The sequence below is a fragment of the Calliphora vicina genome, chromosome 2, assembly GCF_958450345.1.
Source record: "Calliphora vicina chromosome 2, idCalVici1.1, whole genome shotgun sequence".
NCBI classification, from domain to species: Eukaryota; Metazoa; Arthropoda; class Insecta; order Diptera; family Calliphoridae; genus Calliphora; species Calliphora vicina.
The window spans coordinates 27,602,804-27,622,404 of record NC_088781.1 but is presented as its reverse complement, the minus strand read 5'-3'; positions in this window follow the sequence as shown (position 1 = coordinate 27,622,404).

Here is a 19,601-nt window from a genome sequence, read left to right as displayed (position 1 = left end):
TTCACGAAATTTTGAAAATGGCAAGAATAGCAAAATTGTTACTAAACATTCAATCTAGTCTATAGTCTCGACTATAGCATGATCTATAGCCTCGTCTATAGTCTCATCTATAGCCTCATCTATAGTCTCGTCTATAGTATCGTCTATAACCTCATCTATAGTCTCTTCTTTAGCCTCGTCTTTAGCCTCGTGTATAGTCTCGTCTATAGTCTCGTCTATAGTCTCGTCTATAGTCTCGTCTATAGTCTCGTCTATTGCCTCATCTATAGTCTCGTCTTTAGCCTCGTCTATAGTCTTGTCCATATTCTCGTCTATAGTCTGATCTTTACTCTCGTCTATAATATCGACTATATTCTCATCACTTCTCTCGTCTATAGTCTCATCTATGCTCTCGTCTATAGTCTCATCTATAGTCTCGTCTATACTCTCGGCTATATTCTCGTCTATATTCTCGACTATATTCTCGACTATATTCTCGTCTATATTCTCGTATATAGCCTCGTATACAGTTTCGTATATAGCCTGGTATACAGTTTCGTCTATAGTCTCGTCTGCAGTCTCGTCTATAGTCTCGTCTATAGTCTCGTCTGCAGTCTCGTCTATAGTCTCGTCTATAGTCTCGTCTATAGTCTCGTCTATAGTCTCGTCTATAGTCTCGTCTATAGTCTCGTCTATAGTGTCATCTATACTCTCGTCTATAGTCTCGTCTACATTCTCGTCTATAGACTCGCCTACAGTCTCGTCTATAGTCTCGTCTACAGTCTCGTCTACAGTCTGTTCACCATTCTTATATATAGGCTCGTCTACCAACCATACCACCATACCATGGTCTCGTTTATAGCCTCGTCTATTCTTGTCTATAGTCTTATCTACAGTCTCTCCTTCATTCTTGTCTACAGTCTCGTTTGTTATTTCATCTACAGTATCGTCTATTATCTCGTCTGTAGTCTCTCATCTATTGTCTATCCTGTTTAGTTTCTCGTCTATAGTCTATCGTTTACAATATCTTATCTAGAAACTTTTCTCATCTGTTGTCTATCGTCTATAGTTCCTCGTCTATAATCGCTCGTTTATAGTTTAATTTTTATAGTCTATCGTCTATAGTCTCCTGCATATAGTCTGTCGTCTATAGTATCTCGTCAATTGTTTCTCATCTACAGTTTTTTTTTGTAGTCATCCGTCTACAGCGTCTCGTCTATAAATTATTATATAATCTAATCTAAAGACTCATAGATATTCTGTTAAATTTCGAAGCGTAGTAATATTTCTTTTAAAAACTATGCTCGTCGACTAAAGATATTTTTCAATACTGCTACAGATTTATGCATTCTAATACTATTCCTAATCAAACAATTGGCTTTGCTCTAACTGTACGCTGCATACAAAAAACTTAATTGACAAAGACTTTACTTTAAGAAATTCAATCAATGTTAAACAAAAATAAACAATATAAGTAAATACCGAACTTCTTGTCGACACGTAATCTATAAGAAAACCACATTTAACTAAAGTATGCAAATAATATGGAAATTTATACTGAAATTTTTATGCTAAAATAAAAATTTACTCACATCATCTTAGTTACACTCAAGGAAAAAAATACTACATACAGAAGTGCTTCTTACGAACATGTAGTATTTATTCTACACATTATGCAAGTTTGTTTTAAAATCGAGAATTACCCTGGTTTTAGTTTTACAGCTCTACCGAGATGTATGTAAGAATTTTTTGCATAATAAAATGTAAATATTTTTCTAAGAAAAAAAAAATAATAAAACGGAAATAACTACAGGGGTTGTAAAATTAATACTACACGTACATGGCTAATAATGTTAAATTTTATGATAGTAAATGGTAAAGAAATGTTAAAAGCATTTAAATAAATGTTGCCATAAGAATAATTGAAGTAAAAAATCAGAGTGCTTAAAATTAGAACACAGATGTTTAAATATTTAATACAAAAACATAAGCTAAATTTAAGACAACTAGAATTTTTTACTATCAAAATAAAATCATCATCAATTCAACTTTTAACTTTAAATTTAATTTATTTAGTTTTTTAAATTCAAATTACAAACAAAGTCCTTTCAAATAAATAAACGAATCTCATAACCAAATTTTGTTTTCCATTTAATTTTCTTTTTTAGATTTTCTCCCCTTGTTCAACCTGCAACGAAAACAAATGATAAATTGTATTAGAGCAACAAGCAACAATGTAAATAAATTTGGAAAAACTGTGCAACAGGGGACATCAGTCATTTCAGTGACATTTATTTATGCTCACAACAGTAAAAAAGCTAAACACAACAAAATGTGAATATTTGACAAAAAAAAAACTATCTAGATAAAAAAAGTACAAAGATTTGCAAACAAAAAATAGCAACAACAATTTATGCATAAATGGAGAGAAGAAATACTGTAAAAAAGTAAGTAGATTTGAAAAAAAAAATAAATAAAAATAAAATAAATGTTCTGTTTAAAAGAAATAAGCAAATTTGAAACTAAACAACTTGAAAAGTACATGTTTTTTTCAACTAAAGTGCTGATATCTTAAACAAAAGTTTATGTTAAGAAAAAATATAATATAAAATAAAAATATGTTGCTACTTTGAGTCGTCCCTAACTCTTTAATATCAAATAGTCCATATCATAATTTTGTAATTGTCAGTTTTTTCCTTCTGAAAATCTTGACAAAATATCCATTGTTAAAGAAATAAATTAAATTATTATAAACTAAAGCATACTTTTAGGCAGCTTTAAAAAAAATATTTCTAAATTTATTTAGATGTTTTTGCGATTTTGATCTTGAAGATGAAGTTTTATGGATTTTATATATACACAATTTTTGTTCTTTATGACAAGGGCTACAACTTTGCCTTATAGAGTAAATCAAAATTCTGAACTGTTTGCAAGATATAAGCCTGAGAAAATGATCACTTCTTTGCAAAAAAGTCCCCAAATCTTTGTGGGCCCATAAAAAAAGTTCATGACTTTGGGCAAATCTGGGAGACACGAGTCAAAATTTAAAAAAAAAAATTTTAATTTAAAAAAAAAATTTAAAAAAATTAAAAACAAAATTTAGAAAAAGTAATTTTTGGCATAAAATTTCTTTTACTAAAAAGTTAAAAATTTTATTCTTAAAATTTTGGTAACCTAAAAATATTGAAAATTTTTATTTTAAAGTATAATTTGGTGAAGAATATATAACCAATTTTTATTTTTTTATTACAAAGTATAATTTGGTGAAGAATATACAACCGACTGCGCCGAATTTTGTGTACCCACCATCAATATGTAGTTTTAGCATTCTATTGTGACTTGAATCAGCTAGGGTCCGAACTGGCGTTTCTTTTGAACGCTGTTTTTGTTTTTAATAACATATATTTTTATATGCACCCTATCTATCATTTATTCGCACTTAGTAATTGAACATAAAAGTGTAAACAAGAAAGTTTTTTAGCTTCGAAAATGTCGAGTTTTTTGCCAACAAAGCGTCATATGCGGGAAGTTTTGCTTTACTTTTTTAATTTGAGAAAAAAAACCGCTGAAGCACACCGATTGCTCATCAAATATGGTGAATGTGTTCTATCCGTTTCAACGTGCGAGAGATGGTTTGAGAGCTTCACAAAAGGTTATTTTGACACGGAAGAAAAAGATCGCTCATTCGAGCCAAAAAAAAGTTTGAAGACCAAGAATTAGTCTCCATGTAGATTGTTGTAAAACTCAGCAAAATCTTGCAAAGTCATTGGCAGCTACTCAAGCAGCAATTTAAAAACAGTTGTAAGCAGGATTCATCAAGCAGGAAAATTGAATACCATACGAATTGAAGCTGAGAGGCATTGAAATTTTGCATGTGCGAAATGCTGTATGAAAGCTATAAAAGAAAACCAAAATTTTAAAAAATCATTCCTTGCGATGAAACATGGATCCACTATGATAACCCGAAGCGTAAGAGATCTTATGCGAAGCCCCTCCCAGCCGATGCGACACAAAAGCAAAATATCCATAGCGTTAAAGTATTTTTTTGTATTTGGTGGGAGGAAAAGGGTCCCATAAATTTTGTCCTGCTGAAATCTGACCAAAACATCACAGACAACCCATATCGAATACAACTGATTCGTTTGAAGCGATCATTGGTCGAAAAACGCGCAGAAAATGCGGCCAGGCATGAAACTGTAATATTCTATCATGGCAACGCTCGACCACATGTTGCAGTGTTAAAAAATATTTAGAATGAAGAATTTTATTTCGTTCGAACCAGTTCTGCTCTGGATAATATATTATTTACCGAGTATCCGATATTGGTTTGATTCGTCATTGGGCTCAAAAGATGATCAGTTATTTAGGCTCGGATCCTTATGTTGACAGAACATTTTTAACGCAAGCAGTTTTTTTGAATTTCCTCATATATATTTTTACCCTACACTTCCATAGTGCGGAGCGTATTTTTCTTTTGTTTGTAAGACCCAAAAATATTAGTCTTACACCCACCTTAATATATACCCATCGACTCAGTATTACTGTCTGAGTCTATTTTTGAAATGTTGGTATCCAAATAGACATAAATCACACAACCTACTCTTATAACGATCGGTCCAGAATTAGTCAGAGCTCTCATAAAATCAATTAAACGAGCATAAAAATCTTAAAAATGTTGGTGTCCAAATATAATTTAACAAAGTAAGTTTCATACAGAAATAAATCACAAGGCCTAATATCATGGCGATCGGGTCGTGAATAAGCATAGCTCACATATAAAGACTACTTCCGAAAATCACTCACGAAAATAAATGTTTGAAATTTCAAAAGAAAAATGTTTTTGCTATTTACTCAGTTAATATATTATGAATGTGGTCGGTCTTGACCGGCAATACTTTCTAACTTAATTTTCTTACCTTTAGGTATTTAATAGATCTTCCATTTTCCACTCATTTATCAACAATGTTATATCTATGAAATATATACAAACCAAATAATTTACAACAACACGTTACTAGAAAAAAAAGAAAAAAATTAAATGTCAACAAAAAACAATGTTGCAACAAATCCCCTTAAAACAGTGGAAATACTCCTGTGATGCCTGTCACATCATGTTAAACTACATTCATTCAATTCAACTCAACATGAAGAGTACTAAAGCAAACAATTCAGTTAAAGGAATGTACTATATGTATCACATGATGATACATTCGTTTCTATCTATACATTTATCTACAAAATGAATGAATGTTTTTCAAAATGTATGTTCAAGTTCAAATACTATTTCAATACAATTTACTTCGTTTTCTAAGGCCGTGTATTTGTTTGTGCAGAAAAAATAGAAACATTTTTTGCCATAATTTATTTTGACTTGCAACATGTTTTTGGCGGAAATTCTATTTATGCTGCTATATAGCTTTTTTTTCTCTCTCTCTCTCTCTCTACAAGTAAGCAAAAGATATTGTTTTGTATTGATTTTATCAGTTGCAAATTGAATGTGTCATTCATTGTCGCAGAAACAAATGGAATGATTCTCCTCCATATACATGTCAAATTAAAACGCATTTTGTAAATGGAATTTCACTGTGTTTTTCTGTGAATGCAAATTGAAACGGAAAATAAAACTGGAACTAAAAACCAGAAGTTTTCAACAAAAGAATATTTTAGTGAGTCAGTTTTTTAGAGGGGATTTGTAATTGAAATAGATTTATTGTGCAGGCTATTGTAATAGGATTTGTTATTATTTTTTTAAATAATTAAATTTGTAAATACAATACAAAAAATTTTAATTATTTTATGCCTCTAGTTTTAAAAGTTGTGTAAACATAGAACCTTAAATTTTGTTAGGTAAAACTTGAATTCTTTCTTTAGCTTTAATACCTCTAAGAACACATACATGATTTGCCCAACCAGCACATTAAGTAACACTTACATGATTTACTGAAATTGCAGTTTCTCATTATTGTTTTTCCAATTTTTTTTTTTTTGTTTTTTTGCAAAATACTGTATTTTAAGCCAACTTTACTTAAACACTTGCCTGCTAGCACACACAAAGTTTACACATACCTGAAAATTGATACATGATATTGTAAAATTGTAGCTTTTCATCAGGTCTCTCCATTAAGTTTTTACCACAATTCACCAGTTTGTACATGATGTGGTTTGATTTCATGTTGATTTTGCAAATTTAGCATTTTCATACGATTTTCAATTTAACATTTTTCGTTTTGTTTCTTTTGCTACAACCAGAGAATGACAATGATGATGTTGCAACATAATGTACAAAGCTTAATATTGTATAATTTTTTTTTCTTCAACTTTTTGGTTGTCAAATCTCTATTACAGTTTTACAGCACTCTCGTGTGTAAGAGTAACCAACCATGAGATGGCTTATAGTCATTTTCTGTATCTACATGTGATAAAGAAATGGATTGAAATTATCTTTACATAAACTAGTGTGGCATATATGTTTGTACGAGGCTAGAAGGAAAATTAAATTCAATATGATGGAAGAAGAAGTAAGAGTGCTATATCTGGCTGAGCAGAAAGTGGCAAAATCGCTTTCTCAATGTTACAAATTTTACAGAGAAAATAGATTCGTTTTTTTATTCGCGATACACACCTTTTTCGGTTTTAACTATATAATGCTAATTGGTAAAGATTAATTGCGATTGATACAACCCCGTCTGAAACTCGGCCGTTGCTGACTCAGAGTTTTTTCTATTACACTGTGCGTAATTTTTTGAGCCATGGAAATATAACCATATATGGACAGAAAAAAAGACCCGTGTCTCCTAGTTTTGCCCAAACTCTTGCACTTTTTTTTATGGGCCCCCAAAAATTTCGGGTCTCGGTGTCATTTTTGCAAAAAAGTTATCATATTCTCGGCAAACAGTTCGGAATTTTGCAAACAGTTCGGAATTTTGATTTACTCTTTGAGGCAAAGTTGTAGCCGTTGTCATAAAGAACAAAAATTGTGAACATATTAAAATCATTATATACTCCACCAAATTATACATAAAAATATATTTTTTTAAACAAAATTAATTTTTTTTAAATTGTTTTAAATTTTTTTTTAAAATTGTTATTTTCAAAAATTTTTTTTCCAAACTGTTTTTAATATTTTTTAAAAAAAGACTTTCAATTTTTTTTTTAAATTTTATTAAAATTTTTTTTTTAAATTTTATTAAAATTTTTTTTTAAATTTTTAAAAAAAAATTTTTTTGGAAAAATAATTTATGACAAAAAAAATTTTTGATGAAAAAAAAAATTGTGTTAAAAAATATTTTTCCCGATTTTGACCGATTGTAGGTCCATCTTACTATAGCCTTATTTACATCGTTGCAATGGACTTTGAACTTAGTAATCTAGATATAGATAAAAATAGGGCCAAAATCAAGGTTATCCCGGTTTTTTCCTTATATCTCAGCCATTTATGGGTCGATTTTAAATAGCAACAGAGCCGGAAGGATTCCCGACATATTGATGTATGAATCATGTATTTAAGTTATTTGGGGGCTACGGAATGTTGACTTCAACATACAGACGGACAGACGGACGGTTATATTGACTTCGCTATCTGTAACGATCCAGAATATATATACTTTGTGGGGTCGCAAATGAAAGATGTAGAAATTACAAACTGAATGACAAACTTTTGTATATACCCTTGCTACTCATGGCGAAGGGTATAATACTTTTTTTAAGCTGCCTCAAAGTATGCTTTAGTTTATAATAATTTAATAGTTTATGGCCTAAAACACTTAATCCCTTTTATTTTTCCTTACTAACTTCTATTGACCTACCTAAACGGTGTTAAGAATCATTCATAGGAAGTTCATATATTCTAGAAAGTTGTTTATTAAAATCTTAGGTACATTTTTGTAGTGCATTGTTTCCTTGAATTTTAAACGGCTTGCTGCCTATGGACCTCAACAGGGAAAAAAATTAAAAAAAATCGAATTTTGTAAAGTTTTTTTGCGATTTTATTATGAAAATTATGTTTTCTGATTTTATATGTTTACAATTTTTGTTCTTTATGACAAGGGCTACAACTTTGCCGAACTGTTTGCAAGATATGAGCCTGAGAAAATTATAACTTTTTTGCAAAAATGACATCGAGGCCCTAAATCTATGGGGGCCCTTAAAAAATAGTACATGACTTTGGGCAAAACTGGAAGGCACGTGGCTTTTTCGATTTTAAAGAATATTGCAAGGAGTCGCTGCTTATTTATTTTTTAAGCAGCTTCAAAACTACTGAATTTTCCAACCCCACAAGGGCTTATCTTCTTGCTGAACTATTCCACCTTTATGTATAGAAAGTGATTGTAATGATAGAATTTCACACTAGACTGCTTGGGACTTGGAGGCTTTCATCAGTATGCTAGATTCAACAGCCTATTCTTCAACAGGCCAAAGTGGGTGAAAAGGGTCTTTGGGATTTTACCAGATATTTAACACGGAGCGCCATTTAAGTTTTTTCGTTGAAAAAATCATAATTTTTTGAACCAAATAAGATAATCAAAAAGTTTAAAAGGCATATGATAGCTAATTGATCAACCTATCAAATGTGTGTTTGAAAAGGGTTAAACGCCTTTTAAGGGCCTACTTATGGGTTAGCAAATTTGAAATTTGTGGAAAAATCAATTTTATTTTTATTTTTTTTGAAAAAATTTAAAATCCTTTTTTTTAATTTTTTTGTGAACTATTCCTGAAAAGATTTAATTTTTTTTTTTTTATTTACTTTTTGTAAAATATTGCTCACAATACGTAAATGGTTATATGTCATAAATTGCCCAAAAATACATGCAACACATTTTTGGAATCATGTCTTTTTTTAAAAATTTTACCTCTAACAAAAAGTGGGGCAAGGACGACTAGCTGGACATTTTTGCATTAGGTAGAGGAATAATCAAAGAACTTATTTTGAAAATATGGCAAATATGTAAATTTATAGTTATTTTACTTTCCATCAAAGTTGGGAAATATTGAAATGGATAGTTGGTAAATATCGATTATCAATAGAATCTGTTTCTCTGTCTAGCTATAAAATTAGCTCCTCATTGGACAGATTCATAGTAGCATCTGAATTTGTTGCCAATCGAATGAGTCTGCCTTGGTAACCGAATTTTACAGTTGTGGCTACAAAATTTTAGAAGTGGTAACAAAAGTTTGGTTGCTTCAACCGAAATTCTTCCTTATTAACTGATTTTTTGTTGCAAAAACCGAAAAATTCAATATGTGCCACCGAATCATTCGATTGCCACTACGAATCTGTTTTCTCTGTGTATTATACGTAGAATGCTTTCACCATTATCCTTCTTAAATTAAAGAAGACTTTGTGATCCCACCACAAATTTTGGGTTTTTATTTACATATACTTTCAAGATATGGGAAAGCTTAAATAATAACCCACTGCCTAAAGGCAAATGTGTCCATTGTATTATTGAAAGATAATATTTGATGTAACATTCATTCGTTCATTTCAGCTTTTTATTAATGTAATCTCAAAAGGAATTTTCTGTAGCACCTCCAACATATCCATCTCATATGTATGTGAAGAATGTAAGTGCTTGAGAATTTCTTATGTCATTGTTGTATCAGCAACAGTATTACAAGTAGTTGTATGTAGTTAGAAACATATATATGAACATACAAGTGTACAACACACATATTGAACTTTGCGTGTTTTTCATTGATTACACAAACGTGAATAAGCTGTTTTTTTTCTTTGCTTGGTTTTTTTTTGGAGAGGGATTTGTGTGCTCTGAAGTTTCTATTACTACATTTACCATGATCCATTACTTTGCCATTTCTTTACTACAGTTTCCTCTTCGTTTTCTTGGTAACTGTTGCAACAATATACATAATTTATCTTAGTTATTGTTCGTTTTTTTTTCTATTTTTCTCAACTTCATTATCGCTGTTCTTTTTTTCTATTTACACTTGCTGTCAAAATACATAGCAGAACCCAAAATTTCAACAGCTTTACGTGTTACAGCCATTTCGGGTATGTCAGTTGAAAAATTCATATGAGTAATTTTCTTTTTTTGTCCATTTTCATTTACAGTCAAGTAGTTGCAATGATGTACATTTACTGAACTCATCACTGTTTGTGAGGAATTTGTCAATGAATATAAAGGCAATGTATTTCTATATTTGTTGGTAGTTTTATGTTTTAGTGTGGAAAGAAACTTATTTCTGTGAAGAAAGTCATATTTATTTAGTAATTGCTTAGATATAATTATAGAATGATGCGGCTAAATTTCTAACAAAGAAAGTTATAGTCATATGTTAATTGCTTAAATATACTTCTGAAATGATACTTATAAATTTCTAACTGACAGCTGGCTCATGACTGAGTATCCAAATTTTGTATAAATCAACATGCAATGAATTATATTCTAATTAAAAGCTTTTAAGAAATTCCTAATTACAAGTAAAAAAGTCATAAAGAATGGACCATACTAACAGTCTTTAAACCCAGAAAAGAGATATATCCCGATTAAAAAGAATTCAAGTTAATTACACTAGGCGAATGACCTGGTGCAGGTTGTAGGTCTAGCTGAGTATATTACAAAACCAGTTTTAAAAGTTCCAATACAATATTTCTCAGTCATTATTTAACCGTTTTTAAAAATTGAAAAAGTACGAACGAGGTCTTTCCAATTATATAGTATATATAATTGCGGGTCCAAAAAAATATATATCTCGGAAGTTTTAGGGTGTATTTGGTCTTTTAAAAAAGGTTTTGTAATACACTCTGCAAGCCCTACACCTGCTCTAGGTTATTCGCCATGTTATTTCCAATGTTATTTCCATGTTATTTATTCGCCATGTTATTTACCCTTTCCCTCTCCCAATATATTTCTTTCTATTTTCGATATTGAACTGTATCAAATTCAAAGTATCAAAGTTGGTCATTTGAATATTTAATTTTTTTGATTAGGGTGTACCTTATTCAATCATTTTAGTAGTTGAAATGCTTACAAGGTCGAAAATTTGTTAAAGGCATTTAAAAACCGTTTATTCGATGTTTACATTATTGAAACGAAAGAGCAATATTTAATAAAAACAATTCGGCTGTGCCGAATCTTATATACTCTTCACCAAATTATACTTCAAAATAAAATGTTTAAATATTTTTAGGTAAACAAAATACAATTCTTTTCCAAAATTGTTTATTAAATTTTTTGGAAAATTTTTTTTTCGAATAGTTTTTTTAATTTTTTTTAATATTTAGCGGAAAAAACTTCTAGTGAAAAAAATAATTCGGGTTAAAAAATAATTTTTTCGATTTTGACCCATCTTACGTCTTATATACGTCGTTGCAAAGGTCTTTGAAATATCTATCATTAGATATCCATATTGTCTATATTAATGACTTAGTAATTCACAAAATAGGTCAAAAATTAAGGTTGTCATTTTTTTCCTTATATCTCAGCCATTTGTGCACAGCAACCGAGCCGGAAGAATTCCGGAGATATTGATTTATGAATCGTGTATGTAAGTTATTTGGGGGCTTCGGAAAGTTGATTTCAATAGACAGACAAACGGACAGACAGAGGGACATCGCATATTCGACTCCGCTATCTATAAAGATCCAGAATATATACACTTGTGGAAATTACAAACTGAATGACAAACTTACATATATATACCCTTCTCACGAAGGTGAAGTTATTAATAAAAATTCAATTGATTTGGCCGTAAAATTAGAAACAATTGTTTTTATGCCAAATGATGATATAAATTTCAAAATTTAACAATTGTTCCTGTTATGTGTTGAAATTGGAGAATATCGACGAAATTTTGTTTTTGGGTTTATGACTTAAAAATGAGAATTTTTTTTTTTAAATTTATGCCTTTTATTTTTAAACATTTGTACAACATAAATTCTGGGAGTTTTTTGACCAATGCTCTCTTCAAATGAATCAGTTGCATTCGTTATAGGTTCCCTGTGAGGGTGTGGTCAGATTTCACCCTTTTGCTGCCACCAAATACAGTGGATTACCTTAGCGCCATGGATATTTGGCTTTGTTGTCGATTCAGCTAGTTGGCCAGGCTTTACATACGATCTCTTACGTTTCGGGTTATTGTAATGGATCTTTATAGCCTTCAATCATCATTTCGGACATGCAAAATCGTCATTCAAGTTCTTTCGGCTTCAATTCAAATTGGTGCTTGAGTAGCTCCTAATGATTTTACAAGCTCTTGTTGAGTTTTACAATAATCATCTGGCTGCCCTGTAACCCGTTTCTGTACTTCTCGTATCGGAAAACTTCTCACATGAAGTGTGAAACAAAAACTTCCATGGTTTCTCGATGTGAGAGAAAAAAGTGTTTCTGTATTTGAATGCGAAAACAGACAACACAGATTCTGTTCTTACTGGAATATTTCCAGCAATTAAGTGTCAAATGCAAGACAAACGTCAACGAAAGAAAGAAATTATAATAAAACCAAAACAGTGAAATGCTAAAAAAATTTAAAATGCCAAAATATAACAATTGTGTTTTATTGATTGTCAGCATTTAAATATAAAACAAAAAGTAAAGTGTGGCGCTTAAAACTGTTGAAATTAAAAAATAATTTAGAATCACATTTTTGTGTACTTAAATGTATATATATAATTATTTTATTCAAACTCTGTGCTACTTACATTTTCGGCTGATTTGGGTTCCATATTTATACATACAAAGTTAAAACTATCTATATTTTTTAAAAGTTTGTTTTTCTCACACCAATTTCAAATGTGGCTTGTTTTGACAGTTCTTGTGAGAAACTTTTCGCAAAATATTGTTACAGAAACACTTTTTCTCACATCCTTCCAATAATTGCTGGAAAATTATTTAAATGACAGATAATTCTCGCAAACTCAAGATACAGAAACACTTGTGCGAGAAAAAACATATTTTGTTTCATTTTACACTGTTTTTATTGCAATTCAATCGTTTCATGCGGAAAGTTTTTCGATTCGAGAAATACAGAAACGGGCTACTGGTTGATCTTTGTCCTCCATGTCAAAATCACCAATATTGAACCGCACAAACCATTTCTTGCTTATTGAAACCGATGAATCACATTCACTATAAGCTTCGGTGAGCAATTGATCTACTTCAGCGGCACTTTCTTTTCAAATTAAAAAAATTTCGACTATAATGTTCAAAGTCATTAATTTTCACTTAGACAACCTCGATTTTTGGAAAATTTTTTATCTATATCTGGATTACTAAGTCGATAGTATAGACAATACAGATATCTAATGATAGCTATTTCGAAGTCCATTACAACGATTTATATAAGATTATATTAAGTTGGACCTGGGTCAAAATCGGGAAAAATATTTTTTAACCCGAAAAAAAATTTAAAAAAAAATTGGAAAATTATTTAAAAAAATAAATTTGGAAAAATAATTTAAAAAACCATTAAAAAAATTTTGTATTTAAAAGTATAATTTGGTAAAAGGTATATAAGATTCGGCTCAGCCGAATATAGCTTTCTTACTTGTTTATCTTTATGTGGAATTGAAAACAAGTTCTTTATTATTTAGATATTTTTCTGAAACAATATTTTTAAAATATAAATTTTGACATTTAAGATAAATACATAAACTATTTTGAATTGCAATTTTTTTTTTTTCAACATTTAAATATTTAAATTTTCTTGGAAAATATTGTGTAACATGTGCAGGGTCTCCCTATTGTAGATGGATATATACAAGAATTTATTTTGTATCTGTGCATATGCATGTGTATGTGTAGAAAAATTTCAAATTTTTTTCATTGAGTTTCTAATGTTAACTCAGCAGCACAGCTTTTGCATCATCATTATTATCAGTATTAGTATTATAGCACAAATTCGCATACATTGCTACTTTACATACATTCAACTTCTGTATATTTTGTAATATATTTCCCTTTATTTTTTTTTGCTTTAGATTTTCTTTAATATTTTCCAAATCACAGTGATTTAGGAAAATCCTCTCAAAGTACTTTTGATGAAAATCCATTATAAGTATTGGTATGTGTAATATACACATACATATTCACACATAAAGAGATAAAGGAGCCTGTGTAAGGATGTAAATTTTCAATATAATTTTCGAAATATTTTCGTATCATTTGTTACAAAAAAAATAGTGATATCAGTTACTTTATAGATTCATCAATTTAATTACTTGAAAATTTTGCAACTTTTTTTTTTTGATAAATAGATAGATTGAAGGACATTTGTGGGAAAGTATAAATTAATTATATTAGTTAAAGCAAGGAATTGCTGTGCAGTCTAAACGGTATATAAACTGTAATATAAAGTAAAGAAACTTAATATTAAAAGATATCTTCAAAGAATAGCATACAATATTTTAAGCATTGACTATTAGATTAAACATAATTTATGGAAACTTTGCACACAGTTTAACTGTAATTGCTCCAAACTATTTGATATTTCCAAAATTTTTAATTTAAACCATGTAACTTTTTCTTAATTTCTTTATTTAAATTTAGTTTCTCCCAATTCACCTCCAAATTCCCTAATAGTTTTGTTATGCAAATTATTTCCTGTCTGCCAACATTTTAGTATGTTAATAACCGCATTCAGCATATTATTGTTTTGTTGGCACATACTGTGCATTAGTTTCTTTTAATTTCCTTTCGAATTTTCTCATATACTTAAAGAATTTCTTACCTTGACACACCTTTAGTTATTTGTTTTTGTTTCTCTAGCAAATTGCCATTGTATTTTCAAATGCCTTCAAGGAATTAAAAATCTTATAAAGAAAACAATAAGTTAAAGTCCCAATCATTATAAATTTCAATAAAGGAATAAGAAAAATTTTGAATTTCGTAGAAATTTATTTGCATATTGCATGTTCATGACATTAAGGAAAAGGAAAAAAAAAGTATTTTGTGTTATGCAATAAAGTAGTACCCATTCTATATATAAAACATATGTAATATCCTTTGTTGTCCTTTGAATCAAACAATAAGATATTTAAATGAATTAAGTCAAACATGAAATTTGAACAGTAGGGGACTGTTCAGTCAAACTAATTTAATATGAATGGATTTTGGAATACGAGATTGTTTAAAGTAAATGAAACTACCACCGCATAATAACTCCTAAATAATTCCCAATTTTGAACAATTTTAAAATGTTTGTATGAAAAACATTTCAGGTATTTTATTAAAAACTTTTTAAAGTAAATTTTCTGTATTTATTTCTGAATAAGGCCCTAGAAATCTTGGCTATTATTTAAAGCCAAATGCAAAACGAGTACATATCTGTTATTAATTTTCACTTAGTTGTTGAACATTATAGTGTAAATAACAAAGATTTATTTTACTACGAAAATGTCGAGTTATGTACCAACAAAGCGTTATATGCCGAAAATTTTTAACCAGATCTCTTTGTTATTCTTAGATTTAATTCCTTTATAATTCTGCCCTTATTATGTATATACACAAGAAACAGCTCCCAAATATGTATTTTAAATAAAAATGCAAAACAGAGTGAAAAATACACACAAAACAGCAGGCTTTAAGCACAAGTGCCATAAAACAGTAGATGTATTCAAATGAGCATAATAAAAGGCATAAAGAAATAATGAACATATATACATATCGTCACCTTAAATGCAAATGGACGTAACTACACACAAATTCAAAATTGAGTTTTTGATTTATTATGATTATTTTTATCAAACTACATTTTCATACAAATTTTTAGACCCCTGCGATCAGAAATTAAAACCTTATTAAACCTGCTGTTAGGCTAAGCCCATGTGGTCTATTTTTTTAATTGTTTCCTTTGTAATTTTTAATATATACTGACTTAGTTTTTTTTGGATCGCTTGGTCTTTTTATAAACCAATGCTATATACAACAAGCAAGAGAGCTATATTTGGCTGTGCCGAATCTTATATACCCTTCACCAAATTATACTTCAAAATACAAATTTTAAATATTATTAGGTAAACAAAATTTATTTTTTTTCCAAAGTTGTTTTTTTCATTTTTTGGAAACAAAATTTTTTTTCCAATTGTTATTTAAAATTTATTTTTTAATTTTTTAAAAGAATTTTTGTTTTAAATTTTTTTTTTTTGGTGAAAAAAAAATCAGTTTAAAAAATATTTTTTGCAATTTTGACTCATTGTAGGTCCAACTTACTATGGTCTTGTATACGTCGTTGCAAAAGTCTTTGAAATATCTATAATTAGATATCCATATTGTCTATATTAATGACTAAGTAATCCAGATATAGGTCAAATATCGATGTTGTCCTGGTTTTGCTGATTTTAAGCAGGAAACTTCTCGAAAGCATGTCTTACAGAATTATTGAAGATTTGGGTCCCGAAGATATCTGGGGACTTCAGAAAATTGATTTCAACAGACAGACGGACGACTCCGCTATCTATTAGGATCCAGAATATATGTATATACTTTATAGGGTCGGAAAATTATATTGTGGAAATTACAAACGGAATGACAAACTTATATATACCCTTCTCACGAAGTTGAAGGGTATAAAAATTCAGGGTTCTGACTTAAAACAGGACTGAGAAAAATAAAAAAATTACGAATCTTAGGTTAAGGGATCGTTTGGTCCATAGAATATTTTATTCAGTTTTCTTTGATTTTTTTTTATATTTATTATAAAAAAATTAGTATTTATTAGTTTGTCTTATATGTTCTCTGAAATATAATCAACTTCCGAAATACCGGAGTCACTTTCAGTAAAAAAAAACACAAAAAAACAAAAGTGAACCAAGCATTTACAAAAAAAAATCAAAAAAGGGGAATCCAACAATTATCTATTACATACTTAATATATCGAGCCCTTAGCTATTTTTCTATTTGTCAAAAATATTTATAACTTTTGACAATTAAAAATTCATGGAATACTTTATTGAAAAATATGACAAAAAATATTTTTTATTGAATTTTTGCATAGATACAAAATTTTTCGAATTGAAATAAAATATTTATTTATGAATAGTTTTTAATGAAATTTCACAGTTATGTAAAATTTTCTATTTAAAATGGAAAAACAAAAACGAATTTTAAAATTTATTATCAGCAATCCCGCAATTCCCAAAAAAAGTGTTGAAAAATCCCAAAAATAGTTTTTTGACTATAATATCTATACCTGGGTTGGAGTTATAATAATTAAAAACATATTGGGCCATCTAAAATCGGTTATTATATTTTGTTATCGAATATGCGATTTGAGAATTTTTGCCCTAAAGTTTAATTTTACATAAAGAAATAGGTGTTTTTTGAATGGACCTGGTCCCCTCGGTATCAAAAATGTTTAATTTTTTTTTCATTTAGAATATTTTATGAAGACTTAGCTTTCCGAAAGCATAAAATCCTTATACATCCTCTTAGAAATTGTTTGCCATAACTTAAAAAGAAAAAAAGTTATTTTTTCCCAAAAAAATTTGCGAAAAATCGGCTTTTAAAATTTTTTTAAATTCAAATGCATATAACTTTGGACTTAGTTATTATTTTTAAACAGTTCTTTTCCTATTTGACACATACGTATGTTGTTAGTCCAATGAACGAAAACTGGAGAATATCGGAAAATATTTGGATACGCTGTTATCGAAAAACTGGAGTGGTTTGGGTAAAAATGTTGAAAATTTAATTTTCAAATGCGAATATCTCCTAAGCTATAAGAGACAATTGACAGCTACGACTAGGTCTTTTGTAGCACTCGATGAAAAGATTTTATGTGTGTAATTTTTTTGAAATCGGAACACAAACGAAGAAATATGATCATTTTAAAAATGTAATATACCCGAGGTGTCCTACTTTGAGGACCCTTGGACGCGGCCCTGGTGGGCGCATGAGGTCTACGTTCAGAACTTATACTCGAGAACACTTCTTCTTTGTGAAATTTCATTCAAACCAATCTAACCATTTAGAAGTTACAGATTTATTTCCTTCTTTTTTTTCTATACCACTATGTGTCGCTTACGATAAAATTCGTTTACTGTAAAATGTAAACATTGACTTACTAAAATCTTACCCCCTATAATTTTGAAGTTATTAACAATTTTGATATTCTGAGAACGCTAAAACATCAGTCGGTCCATAAAATTTAAATTTTTGCATTAAAAAAAAAATTTAGAAAATGTCGCTTACGAAAATTTGGCGCTAAGGGCTCGATATGTTGATTTAAAAAAAATTAGAAAATGGAATCCCACACCTGTTTTTACATTAAAAATTTATATGCACCAAATGATCAATTTATAAGTTTTCATAAGCTTTTTCTAACCAGTGTTGCCAGGAGCTGGCGAAAAAAGAAGCTATATTGGCTTCAAAAAAAGGCCAGAAAAAGCTAAACCTCTTTAGAAAAAAGCCAAAAAAAAGCTAAAATATTATAAATTAAGAATTTTGGTTTATATTTATTTTTAAATAAAAAATTAGAAAATATGTTCATAAAATTCATCTGCTTTACTTAAAGGAAGTACTAAAAAAGAGTTTTCATATGGTAATCTTTGTCGCAATTGCTCAATTAGTTTAATTTGTCGTATTATTTTTGTCATAATCTTCACTAATTAAAACGTTCTTTATTTTATCTCTCATTCATCAAACTAGTATGAAAAATGTGTCAAAAACATTAAACAATTTTCAATTGGCGACGATAATGGATCAAATTCCTTGAATTTTAAATCAGAAAACAGCAAATGATTTATTTACTTTTTGTGCAATACTGGTTTTAAAAAAAGATGGTACGTTAAATTATAATCAGTGTATTAATTACTTAAAAGTTTGGCTTTTTAGAATTGCTGGTTTGACGACATTAACGGCTATTGATCGCCATCGAGTATCACAAGCCTTCAAGTGTTTGTGGGGCTCTTGTCCATTATATAATGATGAATATAATGTGTAATAACAATTTTGTCTTGAAAGAGAATTTGCTAGACATTTAAGCTTTCAGATATAAAATACTCTATTTCATTTTGAACCACTTGATATTGGCAATTGTTATTTGTTCTTTTAATACTGCACAATTCTTGAGTATGTTGAAAAGCTAAAAGAAAATCAGTAATGAATTAAAATGAAAATGGTTCACAAATATAAATTTAGCCTTTTTATTTACTCTTTAGTCTCGAAATTTTTAGCCTTTTTTAATTTCAAAAAAGGCTATTTTGAAATTAAGGAAAGGCTAGAAAAAAGCCACGAAGCTAAAACCAAAATTTCGAGGCTAAAGAGTAAATAAAAAGGCTAAATTTAGCCTCAAAAAGGCTAAACTGGCAACACTGTTTCTAACCTAACAGCATGATTAAAGAAATTCAAACGCACAAAATTGCCAAGAAAATATTGTTATTGATTTTATAACGTTGTTGCTTTTCCTGTAAAAAAGTAAAAGTGTAGTTTCGTCCGTTTGAATTTTAGGTGACGATATATACATTAGGGTGGTCCCTTTTTATGGAGGACAATAAATTTTTGTAAAATCAAAAAAAATCCAAAAGTTTGTAAATAAACTTTTATACTTAGTCAGGCACGTCATTGACGCATATTGAAAGATATTTTACATGATGCCAAAAACCAAAAAAAAAGGATACCAGGACGAAAATGTTTGAGAAAGGGTACCTTAAAATAAATTGGAGTTTA